This window comes from Triticum aestivum, chromosome 1A, assembly GCF_018294505.1.
Source record: "Triticum aestivum cultivar Chinese Spring chromosome 1A, IWGSC CS RefSeq v2.1, whole genome shotgun sequence".
Classification (NCBI taxonomy): Eukaryota; Viridiplantae; Streptophyta; class Magnoliopsida; order Poales; family Poaceae; genus Triticum; species Triticum aestivum.
In genome coordinates this window covers 153601582-153607569 of record NC_057794.1, presented here as the reverse complement: position 1 = coordinate 153607569, position 5988 = coordinate 153601582, and positions in this window count along the sequence as shown.

Here is a 5988-nt window from a genome sequence, read left to right as displayed (position 1 = left end):
TCATTGAATTTCATTAGAGAGTTTATCTCTACCACCTTGGGTGGTGGTTTGTCAAGCCCATGTATTTCTTCAATAGGAGGTAAATTTTTGACATCCTCAGCTTTAATCTCTTTTTCCTTCATACATTTCTTTGCCTCTTGCATATCTTTAGGACTGAGATATAAGATACCCCTGTTCTTCGGAGTGGGTTTAGGCGGTGGTTTAGGAAGAGTCCAATCATCATATTTTTCAATATGTTATTCAATAGTTCCTCAACTTGTTCAACAGTCCGTTCCCTGAAAACACAACCAACACAACTATCTAGCAAGTCCCTAGAAGCATAGGTCAGTCCATTATAAAAGATATCAAGTATTTCATTTTTCTTAATAGGATGATAAGGCAAAGCATTCAACAAGTGGAGAAGCCTCCCCCAAGCTTGTGGGAGATCCTCTTCTTCAATTTGCACAAAGTTAAATATTTCCTATAAGGCAGCTTGTTTCTTATGAGCAGGAAAGTATTTTTCAGAGAAGTAATAAATCATATCCTAGGGACTACGCACACAACCAGGAGCAAGAGTATTATACCAAGTCTTAGCATCACCCTTTAATGAGAACGGAAATAACTTGAGAATATAATAGTAGCGGATCTTCTCATCGTGAGCAAATAGGTTGGCTATATCATTTAGTTTAGTGAGGTGTGCCACAACAGTTTCAATTTCATAACCATGGAAAGGATCAGATTCAACCCAAGTAATTAACTCTAGGTCGATAGAGAATTCATAATCCTTATCATCTACAAAGATAGGTGAAGTAGCAAACTTAGGATCACATTTCATTCTAGCATTCAAGGTTTTCTCTTTCAGTTCGCATAATAATTTCTTGAGATCATCTCTATCATTGCAATCAAGAAAGTCTGTAGTTGTCTCCTCATCCATAACACAACCTTCCGGTACTTTAGGCATTTCATATCTAGGAGGACTAGGTCTAATAGGTGTTTCAAGATTTTCAGATTCACGTATTTCATTGCTACTTCTTGAGCTTGCATTGGTTTTTCCCTTGAAGAGGAAAGGGTGATGCAGCAAAGTAGAGATAAGTATTTCCCTCAGTTTGAGAACCAAGGTACCAATCAAGTAGGTGACAATGCACAAATCACCTAATACTTGCACAAACAATCAAACAACTTGCACCCAACGCAATAAAGGGGTTGTCAATCCCTTCGCGGTTACTTGCAAAAGTGAGATCTGATAGAGATAGATAAACAGTAAAGTAAATATTTTTGGTGTTTTTGGTTTATAGATCAGAAAGAAAAGATTGCAAAAATAGTAGATTGGAAACTAAAATTATAGATCAGAAACTTATATGATGGAAAATAGAAACTTATATGATGGAGACCCGATGGCTATATGTTTCACTAGAGGCTTTTCTCAAGATAGCAAATAATACGGTGGGTGAACAAATTACTGCCGAGCAACTGATAGAAAAGCGCAAAGTTATGACGATATCTAAGGCAATGATCATGAATATAGGTATCACGTCTGTGTCAAGTAGACCGAAATGATTCTGCATCTACTACTATTACTCCACACATCGACTGACTCCTGCCTGCATCTAGAGTATTAAGTTCATGACGATTAGAGTAACGCATTAAGTAAGATGACATGATGTTGTAGCGTTGAAATTTTATCTAATGAAAAGCCAGTAGAGTATAACCCGCATAACTTTCGAGTTCACACAGATTATGGAAGGCACATGTTCAACCCATTGGGGCATCTTAGGAACATATACCACAAACTTCAGTAGCAAATAACTCAAGCTCAGAAGGAGAGCATGGTTGACAAAAGCAGATGATACAAGATACCAAAAGCGTTATGTATTAGGGGATGAACTCAAGGTTTTGAGAATATGCTAGAACGGTCAGATAATAATCCACAAAAGGATCTGGCGGACCGCAAAGAATCTGATGTAAGTATCGATACTCAACCAGAAGAAGAAAGAATGCAAGGAGATCAGATTATAGAAATAACTGACTAATTTAATCAAGTGTAAAGGAATTATGATGTCCAAATCAAGAGACCAGAAGCAAATGCCCTGATCAAGGATGGATAAGTTGAGTAAGCTTAGGGATAAAATCAACAACAATTTTATTGGTCGAGATCCAGCTCATGTTTAAAATGACGTTTGAGCCGAAAGGATGAATTCTAGGATCTGATTGAGGATTGCGCGCATTCACAGCATATTGGATCAATGGACTCAAAATGATAGTGACAAAGGCTGCCAATAAGATTGCTATACTTATGGGATTAACCATAATGCAAGCAGGCAAGAATTTTCAAGAGCAATACGCTGCTGAGGTTTTTCGAAAGATCAAATGGTATTTCGAAGACTTTTGTGAAATACATGAATCAACTGGGGATGAGAGGATACTCAATAAGTGCGAGAAATTATCCGTAGGGGTATTCAGGTGGCAAAGGACTACAAGGTAGTAGGCACAAAGTATTCTCAGAACAATAGAGAGAATTTCAGGGTATCTTGTAATAACAAGATCAACGGGGAATGATTGTATGAATGGCAAGTGTACATGGTTATCCATAGGGGGTTTATCGATGAAAGGGAATTGCAAAAGCGATGATACAAAGTCTTGAGAGAACATCATGGATTATCTTTGGAATCTTCTAGTGCAGCAGGCGATCATCTGTATAAAGGGGCTCTCTGGGAGAAAGTATTATCGAGAACCTAGAGTCAGAGTTAGTAAATCATTTAACCCGAATAGAAGAGAGATCAGAGTCCCAGAGTATAGGTCGAGGAATAAAAGATCCTAATACCTCCCAATGGCGACACGGGCCCGTAAGCCACACTACCATGTTAGTAAAAGTTTCGCATTAACTAGACTCAACTTTGTCCAAGGAGTTTGGAAGGGGGATTCCTACAGGCAGTTGGCTCTGATACCAACTTGTGACGCCCCCAATTCAATCATACACTAATCATACACGCAAAGGTGTATGATCAAGATCAGGGACTCACAGGAAGATATCACAACACAACTCTAAAAATAAAATAAGTCATACAAGCATCATATTACAAGCTAGGGCCCTCGAGGGCTTGAATACAAGAGCTCGATCATAGATGAGTTAGCAGGAGCAACAATATCTGAGTACAAACATAAGTTAAACAAGTTGCCATAAGATGGCTAGCACAAACTGGGATACGGATCGAAAGAGGCGCATGCCTCCTACCTGGGATCCTCCTAAACTACTCATGTTCATCGTCAGCGGCCTGCATGTAGTAGTAGGCACCTCCAGTGTAGTAGGAGTCGTTGTCGACGGTGGCGTCTGGCTCCTGGGCTCCAATATCTGGTTGCAACAACCAGGTATAGAAAGGGGGAAAAGGGGGGAGCAAAGAAACCGTGAGTACTCATCCAAAGTACTTGCAAGCAAGGAACTACACTACATATGCATTGGTATCAAATGAAAAGGGTAGTATACGTGGACTGAACTGTAGAATGCCAGAATAAGAGGGGGATAGCTAGTCCTATCAAAGACTACGCTTCTGGCCACCTCCATCTTGAAGCAATAGAAGAGAGTAGATGGTAAATTAACCAAGTATCATCGCATAGCATAATCCTGCTCGGCGATCCTCTCCTCATCGCCCTGTGAGAGAGTGGTCACCAGATTGTATCTGGCACTTGAAAGGGTGTGTTTTATTAAGTATCTAGTTCTAGTTGTCATAAGGTCAAGGTACAACTCCAGGTCATCCTTTTACTGAGGGACACAACTATTTGAATTGATAAACTTCCCTGCAGGGGTGCACCACATTTCCCAACACACTCAACCCCCTTTGGCCGGACACACTTTGCTGGGTCATACCCGGCCTCGGAAGATCAACATGTCGCAGCCCTACCTAGGCATAACAGAGAGGTCAGCACGTCGGTCTAAATCCTATGCGCGCAGGGGTCTGGGCCCATCTCCCATTGCACACCTTCTAGCTCCCTTAATACAAGCGTAGGCTTACGGTCCAATCCGGCATGCACCGCTCAGTCGCTGACATCAAGAAGGCTTCGGCTGATACCACGACGTCGAGTGCCCATAACTGTTCCCGCGTAGTTGGTTAGTGCGTATAGGTCAGTGGCCAGACTCAGATCAAATACCAAGATCTTGTTAAGCGTGTTAACTGATGTAACCGCGGATGCCGACCAGGGCCAGGCCCACCTCTCACCTAGGTGGTCACAACCTGCCCTGTTGCTCCGCCACAAAGTAACAGTCGGGGGCCATCTGGAACCCAGGCCCACCACTACCTAGATGGAACCACCTGCCCCTTCACCCCCACATTGAAATTACTTGCGGGTACTCTACGAGCCGAGCCGACTTTAGTCACCACATGTATCACATATTATGTATATAAGTATATACCCGTGATCACCTCCCAAGTGATCACGACCCGATAGTATAGCATCGCAAACAGACAAGAATGTAGGGCCACTGATGGAATACTAGCATCCTATACTAAGCATTTAGGATTGCAGGTAAAGGTAACAACAGTAGTTTCAAAGACAGGCTATGCAACAGAATTGGATTAACCGAAAACAGTAACATGCTATAGTACTCTAATGCAAGCAGCAGAGAGAAGGAATATGCGATATTGGGTTGATCAAAGGGGGGCTTGCTTGGAATCTCGGTCGAGAAGGAGGGGTAGTCAACACCTTAGTCGTACTCGGTAGCAGCGGCGTTGGTCTCAGTGTCCAACGAGAGAAGAGGGGGAAACAATAGATATAATGCAAACATATGCATGATGAGCATGACATGACAATGAGCGGTGCTAGGTGTGCCCTAATGCAGTGGTAGGTGATATCGACGAAGGGGGGGGGGACATCCGGGAAAGTATTCCCGGTGTTTCGCATTTTTGGACAGACGAACCGGAGGGGGAAAGTTTCATGTTCGCTATGCTAGGGACATGTAGCTGACAAACGGACCGCGTATTCTGATTCTTCTTGTCGTTCTAAGCAACTTTCATGTACAAAGTACTTTCATCCGAGTTACGATTATTTAATATTAATTTTCAAAGTTTTAATCAATTTCTCAAATTATTTTAATTCGAAAATATATATAGTGTCATCATGACGTCAGCAGTCAACTCTGATCGTTGACTAGGTCAAACTGACAAGTGGGGCCCGTGCGTCATTGACCGAGACTAACTAAACATGTTTAGTTAGTTTAGTTTATTGATTAGTGTTAATTAAACACAATTAATTAAGTTAATTAATTTATTTAATTAGTTAATTATCATTCATTATTATTTTTTTAAATTCCTTTTTAATCGTTTTGGGCTGTGGGCCCCGGCTGTCATTGGCCAGAGGCCATGGCGGGGTGGATTAACGGGCGGTGGTGCGGGCGGAACCGGCAACGGGCGCCGCGGGCGTAGCCGAAGCCTGAGCAGCGACCAACGCGCGGGGATGACATGACGCGGCCCCTAGGCCGCAACAACAACGAGGTTGAGGGTGGGGCGCGCGAGCTGTGGTGGCGGCCTGTCGGGGCGAACAGAGGGGCCGCGGGGCAGTGGGGCTCGGTGGCGGAGGCGGTGAGCGCCGTGGCGGAGGCAGTGATCAAGGGCATAGCAGAGCTCCGGGGCGCATGGTCGTCGGCGACGTGGCGAGCAGGGGGCGTGGCCATGACGAGGCGGGTGGCGCAGAACAGCGCGCAGCAGGGAGTGGGGCGGCGCGGGCGCAGTCGTGGTCATGCAGGGGAGCTGAGGGTGGTGCAGGGGACGGCGCCATTGGCCGTGGCGCCATGAGGTGGGCACGGGCAGCCAACAGGTGGGCGAGCGTCAGCGCGCGCCCAGGCGCGGGTGCGGTAGGGGGAGGCCGCAACGGGCAGAGATGGAGGGGAGAGGCCGAAGCCCGAGGCCTCACCCGTGTTGGAGGGACGAGGGTCGAAGGGGCCGGCGGGGAGGAGATGTGGATGGGGCGGTCCGGCGGGGTCGATGCAGTCCGGCATGACGAGGCTCAGGCCGTTGGGGA